Consider the following 11,225-nt stretch of genomic DNA (forward strand, 5'->3'; position numbering starts at 1 on the left):
GTCTTCTTGAATTTCAAGTTTACCAAACCACCCAACTGATCCTGAATGCATAGAGGTAAGTGAATTTCATCAAATGTTCCATTTGAGCGTAAATATGTTATCGTTTTATATATATATATATATATACACGATTGTATTGTTATCTATGCATATACGAGTGACACTCCATGTCACGGAACTATCTCATTTGTCGCATCTATATGACATAGTTACATTGAAGTCGCTTTAGCGTCGGCTATTTTGGCTGAAACCAAGCTTAAGTTATTGTCACATGAACTAGATGCTTATTATTATTATTCATTTTTTTTTTTATTTTTTTTTTTATTTATTTATTTTTTTTCATATCCAGACTTTCATATCTTTTGTTATTATGTTATGTTTTGAAACTATTGATCAAACGCTATGGCTTATCTATTTATTTCACCTTCTGCTTTGGGATATGATTTAAGCTATAGTTAAAGCAAACCATTGAATATCTTTTTTGTTCTACGCATATTTCATTCGAACATTTGAGAGAGATACCTTCACATTTATTTTTCAAAACTTGTATTACATCAAAATAATAATTATCCTTTTCGTTGTATGAGTCACTTCAACTCTGTCCTTTGCAAAATTGTTCTGTGACCTTAAAAGTAAATTTACTAACCTGGGAAATCGAAATTACAGATGAAAATTTTAGCACAATTTATCTCTCGCCAAATGAATTTAAAGACATTTACCTAGGTTTTCTCAATTTCAATTCGACCAAACCGTTCGATTCATCATGAATACATAGAGGTTAGTCGACTTTTATCAAATGTACCTCTTGTCACGTGAATATGTTATCGTTATATCAGCGGATGTATGTTATCTATGCATATACGTGTCAACGATGTCGCTGAACTATCTCATTTGCCTCATCTATATGACATAGTTACATTGAACTCGCTTCAGTGTCAGTTATTTTGTCTGAAACCAAGCTTAAGTTATTGTCACATGAACTAAACTGAGGGGCAAAAGAAACGTCCCCAAAGTAAAATTGTACAAAAACATTTCTTCTGTTTCGTTATGACGGAAATTTATTTAGGAACACATCTCCCGAACGCATCCCCACGTCTCACAGAAAGGAAATCCACGTGGAGTTTTTTGTAAGCATGAAAATTGCTTTTATTCACGTTTTTGCATGCTTCTGTGGAAACATACCCGTAAGAAAGTACAGTATAAAAATTATGCCTCGACTGTTCGAATTCATCACTTCAATACGTTGGACACAAAGAACATGCCTCGACTCACGGCAGAACAGAGAGAACGAGCTATTGGGATGTTGCAGCTGGGTGCTTCTCACAGTCACGTTGCAAGAATCATGGGTTGCAGCAAGAAAACCATCACCAGACTGATGACACGCTTCAGAACAACAGGTCGGACTGCAGACAGGCCTAGGACAGGGGAGACCACCTGTAACCACCCCTCAGGAAGACCGCCATTTACGGGTGCTTCACTTGCGCAACAGATTCCTGACTGTGACGTCATCAGCAACAACCAGCCTTACCCATCCAGTCAGTAGAAGGACCATATCCAGACGACTCCGCCGATTCGGTATCAGAGCCTCCAGACCATTCCGGGCGGACGTTAACGCGGAACATCGACGCCGCCGATTGGCTTGGGCACGTAGAGTTCGGCAGTGGCAGCCGCGGAACTGGCGCCGGGTACTCTTCTTCAGTGCGACGAGCCGCTTCCAGTTGAACAAAGCTGATGGTCGGGTACGAGTCTACAGACGTCGGAACGACGCGCACAGCACGCTGTTGCGCTTCAGGAAGTTGAGACGTTTGGCGGCGGTATTGTGATGGTGTGGGGAATTTGTGGCGAGAGGAAGACTGACTTGTTGGTGATAGAGGGAAACCTGAATGCCCGTCGATACATTGATGTTGTTTTACGACCTGTCGTGTTACCCTTCCTCCAGCAGAATCGAGGCGTGTTGTTTCAGCAGGATAACGCTACTCCCCACACTGCTGTTGTTACCCGAACTTCCTGAACAACAACAACGCGTAAACGCCATTCCTTGGCCAGCAAGATCCCCGATTTATCACCTATTGAGCACCTATGGGATCATCTCGGCCGTCAGGTTAAGCAACGTCAACATCCCCCACAGACAAGAAACGCCTCGCCAAGCTCTACAGGAAGAATGGCGCCGCATCCCAGATCACGTGATCAGACGTCTTGTGCATTCTGCACGACGTCGCGGTGGCAGCATGTAACGCTGCAAGAGGTGGACACACTCGCTACTGAGGAGTTGGACACTCAAAGACACTCTGTCAGTACTGATGTGCATGTGTTGTCATGATCGAAAACCGGACATTTGAACCTCCTGTGAAAAACGTCACAAAAACTCTACTTACAGCAAATTGTTTCAATTGTTCTGTAATGACAGTCTGCATAATATGTTCAAAAATTATATCAAACATTTCAACATTGAATTGCACGTGTTTGTATCATTTTATGATAAAAAAAATGATCGGGGACGTTTCTTTTGCCCCTCAGTTTAGATGCTTATTATTATTATTATTATTCATTTTATTTTTTATTTATTTTTTTTTTTTTTTTTGTTTTTTTTCATATCCAGACTTTCATATCTTTTGTTATTATGTTATGTTTTGAAACTATTGATCAAACGCTATGGCTTATCTATTTATTTCACCTTCTGCTTTAGGACACCATTTCGATATAGTTAACGGAAACGATAAAATATCTTTTTGTTCTAGTCATATCTCATTCGAAAATTTGAGAGATAGCTTTGATTTTATTTTTTCAAAACTTGTAACACACCAACATAATTATTCTTTTTCCGTGTATGAGACAATTCAATTTTGCTCTTTTCAAAATTGTTGTGTGACGTTAACGGTAAATTTATTAACTTGGGATGTAGAAATTTCAGATGAAAATTTTACAAGAATTTGTCTCACAAAAAACAAATTTACTTAGGTCTTCTTGAATTTCAAGTTTACCAAACCACTCAACTGATCCTGAATGCATAGAGGTAAGTGGAATTTCATCAAATGTTCCATTTGGAGTGTAAATATGTTATCGTATATATATATATATATACACTGAGGGGCAAAAGAAACGATACCAAACTTTAATGGGGACAAATTGGATTTGAACTCAGACTTTTAGGTGGTTTGGAACAGAAAACCTTCGCACGAACGCAAACTTAAACGGACCTGCGCCAAAATACATGCATTTGGAAATGGAAAGTCATGAAAAATGCATTTGATCAAATTTTTCATGCACGTGCAAAATGACGTGCATGGGTCGTATTGAGTATAAAAGCACATGGAAATGTTCGCCAGTATCAGATTGCAACGTTAACATCATCGACCATGCCAAGATTAACAGCAGAGCAAAGAGAACGGGCACTTGGTATGATCCAGCTTGGTGCGCACTCCACGACCATGTTGCCCGAATCTTCAACTGTATCCGTTTGGCGACATCACCAGGCTTTATGGCGCGTTACAGGCAAACAGGCAGAACGCCGGACAGACCCAGGAGTGGTAGGCGCTTCCCGTCACGCACCGCCCGCTGAAGACCGCTACCTACGTGTGTGTTACACTTTACGTAACAGGTTCCTCACGGTGACGACATCGGCAGAGACAGCGCTCGGCCATCGTGTCAGCAGACGAACGGTGTCTAGGGAGGCTACGTTTAACGACCTTCGCGCGCCTACCGACCCTTCCGTGGCATAGCACTGAGCCGTCAACATCGACGCGGAACGTCTGAGATGGGCACGCCAAGTTGCAGGCTGGCAGAACAGGCAATGGGCTCGAAAGTACTCTTTACAGATGAGAGCAGGTTCCACCTTTAACAGACCAGACGGCAGGATACGGGTACATCGACGCAGAGGTGAACGTACTGCACGTTGCTGCGTACAAGAAGTGGAGCCCCACGGGGTGGAAGCGCCATGGTTTGGGGAGGCATAATTGGAGACAGAAAGACAGACTTGGTGATCGTAGACGGTAACTTGAATGGTCAAAGGTACATCGACCAGGTTCTCCGACCAGTCGTCTTGCCATTCCTGCAGCAGAACCCCCGAACTGTCTTCCAACACGACAATGCTCCATGCCATACAGCACATGCGTTAGGGGTTTCCCTTAACGCTAACAACGTTCACGTCTTACCATGGCCAGCATCGTTCCCCTGACCTCTCCCCATTGAGCACCTTTGGGACCATCTTGGGAGGCAAATTCGCGCCAGACCACATCCGCCTGCCATCAACAGAGAGCTCTTGCCAGAGCACTGCAAGACGAAAGTGGAACAGGATCCAACGTCCGGTGATCAGACGTCTGGCGCCATCTGCCCGACGTCGAAGTTGAGCCTGTATCGATGCTGGAGGAGCACACACTCGATACTGACTCTAACTTGTGGTAAAATGTGCTCAAATGACTGTTTCAGTGGGACTGTGTAAACTTGTACGTGATCGAATACTGGACAATCGACCCCCACCCTCTTTAATTGTTGAATATCTGTACCTTCTTTGGTTATGACTGTATGAATTTACGATATGTTGTAGTTGTTTGATTGTTCTGAAAATATAAATTGTCACCTTATGCTTATGACGTCTTGTTTTTCTCACGTTGTGAAATTTACTTGGTATCGTTTCTTTTGCCCCTAAGTGTATATACACGATTGTATTGTTATCTATGCGTCGATTGTCATCGTCAATGGAAAACAATGCGTTGGTGAGTATTTTAGGCATGTGTTTTTTCATACTCCGACTTTCATATCTTCGTTATGTTATGTTTTTTGTGCTTTGATAGTTGTAATCGTCAACGTAAAACAATGTGTTGGTGAGTATTTTAGGCATGTGTTTTTCATACTCCGACTTTCCACATCTTTTGTTATGTTATGTTTTTGTGCTTTTGAAACTAGAGCAGCGCATAACTTGACTTTTATTTTCTTAAAGTCAGTGAGTTGAGTTTCTGACGTTTTTAGTCATATTCCTGCTAGATGTTGCTAGTCTGTATTAATCGAGTCCGATGGGTCAATTCATGATGATCAACACCATGAGCATCGATCTGTGCATTTAGGAATCGATCACACGTGTCAACCTAGTCAGCAGCTTAACCTGCTCCAAAACGGTGTAAAGCTCAACTCACTCACTTACAATTTTAGTTACGTTTGAATCTACTATTTTGTTCAATTACTAACCGTAATCTTGTTCACGACTACAGTCCAGATGTCTTCATCGGCTACGACACAGTACACTTCAAGACCCACTACCCTTCCTTCCTCCAGCACCCACTCACCCTTCCTTCAATACCAACACTACCCTTCCTTCAATACCTACTCCAACACCCACTACCCTTCCTTCAATACCTACTACGAAGCTTGTTAGCAGGGTGCGACTGTACATAGACACCAGAGTGCTGAACCAACTTGCTATGACCACTCATAAGCCATTACATACGTGAGCATGTTAACGCGGTGTGACTGTACACACCCCTTAGACATCAGTATAGCAACCATATCTGTATTTATCTGTTTTATATTTTCAGCGGACATGGTTACTCCGCCCTGACGCTGATGGTTGCAGTCATTCTAGTCGGAGTAAGTGATGGCGTCGCGGCGCCATATCCTTAGGTGGAGCTCTGAACATCCGTTCACGAATCCGTTCCGTCAGCGCGAGACTCAGAAGAAGTCCACGACGACAGCTTACCATTGTCGCACAGACCTACTGGACGACGCTCTCCAACCTCATCGCGGGACACCTCTCCGCTCTCCAACGCCGCAATCTGCTGACCACGCTCTCTGTCTCCACTCGCCTACCGACCCCATCACGCCTACCGACCCAATCACACCTACCGACTCCATCACTTTGATGACCCGTATCACATCGACTTGACCAGATCTCACTGACCCCATCAGCCAACTCAGTGTCTGAATCGTATCATTACTTGGTCTCATCACCTTGTTCATCGACCACCTCTGCTGAAGTACAAGTTGAAGAAGTACAAGTCGCGAACTAACGTCACCCACCAAGCGGCTGCTGAAGAAGAAGAAACATCAACACCACCACAGTCTGCTGCTCATTTGTGTGATATAATACAGACACTTCGTACGCGAAGACGTGAAGAGAAATATGGTCGGAGATATGCAGATAAGTAGGTAATAAGTAATCTGCCATACATACATTACACAGCATTCGTCATACCCACACAAAAGAATTCCTCACCCAAACAATAGCATTCCTGAACCAAACAAAGAAATTCCTACAGGCTCAGCCTGTTGTTACAACAAAAAGAAATTCCTACAGGCTCAAAAGAAATTCCTTAAGGAACATAGAGCAGGACAAAGACATTCCTTAAGGAGCGTAGGAGTAACCATAGAGGTGAAACGACATTCCTACAGCTGCCTCCTCAGGTATATACAGGTGCGCTAACTCACATTCCATAGATACGACATTTGTCAGTACACGTTCCTACTATTCAAATATCAAATTCTTATAGTTTTTCCTTGTTTTATGTAAAATAAGCAATGCAAGTTGTATTACACTCCATTTAATCATGCTCACTTCAAAAACAGTTTTACATGTAGATAACAGATACGTAACTATGCGTGAAAGGGTTAATCGCACTTATTCACCACATGCCACAGACTGTCTTTTCATTGTAGCTATATCACTGTGCCTTAACATATTGGATGAAGATAACTATTCAATTTGTTTTATGCCTTGCAAATCATTTAACCCTGTATAAGTTTTAATCCGGTTCATTATATATCATTTTTAAATATACACAACACCTAACTGCGTAGACAAAAGGGTTAATCATGTTAAAATGAACACATTACAGTCTCCTGACAGTTATGCCCGCATCGTGTTATTGCATGTTTACATAACGTTGTAATGTAGGTCGTCTTTTTCACCTTAAGCAGAGCATACCGAATATCAACAAAAACGTCTGCTTACTAGCACACAAAGAACGTCTGTCAATTCAAGCATGTATTTGACGTCATGTTTGTGACTGAGTTAGTTGTAAACTCATGACGAAGGAATGTTTTTTACAGCATGTTCATAATCACGATTTTTAAATATCACAAATAAAATCGTGAGGGACGAAAACTTTTTACATTTATTTATCTATGACTAGTGGTGTTTTTTGAAATCATATGATGGGTTTATGACATCAGTAAAAAGTCGTCACACAAAATGTTGTGAAATTTGGATCACGATTCTAGTTATTTTATTGAAATTATGCTCATGCGCTGGTTCAAAAATAAATTTTGCAAATTCACTTTATGCTATATAAAGAAATGTAGACTACAAATTCTCTACTATTAGCTTCTCTTATACTATGACTAGTCAGTTTTTTATTGACGATCACCTTGGTTTCGTTCTTCAGAATCCAGCTTCACAGACATATATATTGTGTGACACGGTAAAACGTCAATTGAAGAAATTGTTATTGTATTTGTTAGAAATTCTGGAAATCATACGATCGATTTCAAATTTCAGGTACAAATATAAGTTCATCACAGTACGATCTGCATACCTGTTTGACACAAAACTGTGAGTTGTTGTTCAGGTTCGATCCTCGAACACAAAGTGTTTTTATTACAAGCGGTGTTTCGTAATCAATTTGCTTTTTCTTACAATGGAATAAAGCTTATTGTGGAAGCGCTCATTAAAGAAGAGGCGGAGTTGGAGATCGAAGCATTTCAACAGCAGTTTCCTTTGAAGGTAAGTGAATTTTAATTCCAATAGATCAAATTTAACATACACTCTTTACTCTGTTCGTTGAAAGTTTTATATAGACCAAAAACTTAATTTTTGTTCATAGTTGTTACCTTGTAAAATAGAATTACATCACCCATCAGTTTAAATTGTTATCACATTCTGTCTTCCGGTGTATTGCGATATCATTTATCTTGTCAGCGTGTTATGAGCGGTGAACGACCGAGGGTTGTTACCAGGTCAAATTTATCTCATTGTTTGCTCATATGAGCGACGTATAAAGTGTTTATAAAGTCAACTTGGTTAGGTTATGTGATATTCCTGTCATTTTGTGGAACATAGTGTAACATATTCCTGTTAGACATTGATTGTGCTACAATAACACGTGTAATGCATGGCACAGTTTGGTATTTCTTGTACTTTGATGTCACAGACCTACGGTTCGCACCTTTGATCTTTGACCGATGGTGAGCGAGATTCACATGCTCACTCTTAATGGTGTACGTGCAGCTACTTTGATTGGATAATAGTTAATTTATCACTTGTATTCAGAACCTCTAAATAGTAGATTTTAAAATCAGTCATAATGATGAGACCATTAGTTGTGTTTCAAAGAAGTTGTTATTCACCTGCATAGCAGGTGAATCACAACTTTTTTCACGAAATTGTAAACCTGTGTCCTCCAAAGTGTTCACATGTATCGCTACAGGACATAAACTGGTGCATGTAAACGGAAAAGTGTATCATGGTATCGAATACTTGAAACTAAAATGGACCACACGACCAGCTGCTCATTGCCTTGTCGCGTTTTCCAGACCTAAAGGTAATAAGTTTATTTCTATATTCTTACGGAACATTGATATCAAATTATATCATCTTAATTATTCATATCATGTTCCTCACAACTATGTTTCATATAGAGAATTACAAATATATACTTATGTTTTCAGCACATCAAAGGAGACAGAGCTGACTGTGCCAGTGTGGGAAAACAATAGCGATAGAGGAGGAAGACTCATTACTGTCAACTATCGCCAGTGTTATTGTAAGTGTTTTTATTTCCCTGGTTTTAAACTGTGATACACTCTTGCTTATGTTTACTAATCACACTGCTGTAAAAGCAACCAAATAGGATACACTTCTGTACTACACATCTGAATCTATATATAGTGGTTATACATGTTGTTTATTGTCGCAATTTTCAAGATTGTGTGAACACATAAGATTATTGATGAATCTATTCATTCATTTTTGTTGTTGTTGTTGTTGTTAAAATTTGAACACCTACATTTTTACATATGCATACGACCCGTGAAGGTCGAGGGTAGAATTGGCCTTCAGCAACCCATGCTTGCTGTAAAGGCGCACTGAGAGGCTTGTCGTAAGAGACGACTAACGGGATCAGGTGGTCACTCGCTGACTTGGTTGACACATGCCATCTGTTCCCTAAATTCGCAGATCGATGCTCATGTTGTTGATCACTGGATTGTCTGGTCCAGGCTCGATTATTTTACAGACCGCCTCCATATAGCTGGAATATTGCTGGAGTGCGGCGTTAAACTCAACTCACTCACTCACACACATATGCATACAATTGTATGATAAGGAAGAGTGTTATATATTACGTCCGCTTCTTTGAATTCTTTATTTATGATTTTATTTTTCCTCTTTATATTCTTGTTTGATACTTACCTAATTCATTAACATATTATGTTAATTTGATTCCATGATTATTTCTCCAATCACTAACCTATGTTATTTACAACTTTGTTGTTTTGTAGTTAATTCAACCTCCTCAAGTACTACATACACTCCTACTACGATACCACATACAACTTCTACTACTCCTGTGTCGGCGCCTAACAACGTTTACTACTCAAGTTCCTATCACGCGACCTTCACCACCTCTTGTTTACCCACACCCATCACAACTCCTACTACACAGACTATCCCCAACTACCACCATACCAACTACCACTACCGCACCAACAACTACTATCCCCCAACTACCACCATACCAACTACCACCACTACTACCACTACTGCTCCAACTACTATCCCTCCAACTACCACCACTCCAACTAGCAGCATACCAACTACCACCACTCCAACTAGTATCACTTTAACACATAACACTCAAACCACAGCAACTACTGAATCACCGCCTGACACATCAACTAGCACTTTCATTCATCAAACAACCATATCCTCACCTATCACTTCACGTCATCCTAACTCGACTCTTTCTTTAACCTCACCTTCACTTTCCACACATACACCCTCATCAACAGATACATCAGTCAAGCCACTCATCATAACAGGTAGTGTTGTTGTTCTGTTTTGTTTTCATCGCGTGTGTTGTATTTGTTTTGTCGTCAATAAAAACGATCACATCAATTAATCAGACCTTTATCATTAGATCATATAAATTTAGATCATGTAAATTTAAAGAATGAAATGATTAGGAAGAGGACACAATTTATCAAAAAGTAACAACTGTATGAATCTTTATGTATCAATCACCTCACCGCTCTCCCATGCACAGATCCACCCTCCCCTACCTTTGAGGACAAGGATGATGATTCTCACCTACATACTTATGACGAAGATGATGATGATGATGATGATGATGGTGTCATGGCTGATGATGATGGCGCTGATTACAACTCAACGCATGTGCTTGACACCACTGGTAGGTACATGTTCTTGTAAATATTTACCTGATGCATCTAGACAATTCATATTTTGTTCTTGTTTCCAGACCAATATAGCACTCTATATAATGGCTGACTGTTCTTGTTTCAGACCAAATAATGGCCGCACTCTTGAGTCTTGTGACACTTGCTTTACTTAGTGGATTCGTGTGGGTTTTAGTGAAATACAGACGAAGACTGTGTCAAGCATTCATATGTCACCGTCACCAGCACAACAACCTACGTCACCGTCGCCAGCACAACCCTGAGATAGAACCTAAATACCCTTCGTGCACGTTTACATTCATCGCCGATTTACACAGGTTCCTCCGGCTTCATCGCCATTACACCTCCTCGTTCTCCCTTGGCTCAGACTACTAGGAAAACAGTCAAGACTGCTACCACCTCCACTTCAGTCCAGACTACAGCATTGACTACCGCCTCCACTTCAGTCCAGACTACAGCATTGACTACCGCCTCCACTTCAGTCCAGACTACCGCCTCCGCCTCCAGACTACGCTTCAGTCCAGACTACTGCCTCCACTCCAGTCCAGACTACTGCCTCCACTCCAGTCCAGACTACTGCCTCCACTCCAGTCCAGACTACTGCATCGACCTCGCTCCAGTTCAGCATTAATTATGAATCAGGCGATTCTTTTGTCACTGACGAGGAGGATTTGCGTAATTTAACTCGAATGATCAATGACGGCAACATTAAAGCCAAACGTTTACAATCCCAGATTGATCACGTTGAGAAGGTCCAAGAGACTGATGTACAAACAGATGAGAACCCCTCACTCTCTCATGATGCAGTGACATTCGTTTTG

General features: G+C 40.9%; 1 long non-coding RNA gene across 1 annotated transcript; it reads right to left on the bottom strand.

Annotated features, from left to right (window-relative positions):
- Window positions 1-300: 300 nt before the first annotated feature.
- LOC124290604 lies at window positions 301-2,996 on the bottom strand. The gene is made up of 2 exons (XR_006901984.1): window positions 2,675-2,996; window positions 301-424 (listed from the first exon to the last, which is right to left on the bottom strand). It is a non-coding gene; the product is annotated as an uncharacterized LOC124290604 (long non-coding RNA).
- Window positions 2,997-11,225: the final 8,229 nt, after the last annotated feature.

This window comes from Haliotis rubra, unplaced genomic scaffold, assembly GCF_003918875.1.
Source record: "Haliotis rubra isolate DU_JTF1 unplaced genomic scaffold, ASM391887v1 Scf1125, whole genome shotgun sequence".
Taxonomy (NCBI): Eukaryota; Metazoa; Mollusca; class Gastropoda; order Lepetellida; family Haliotidae; genus Haliotis; species Haliotis rubra.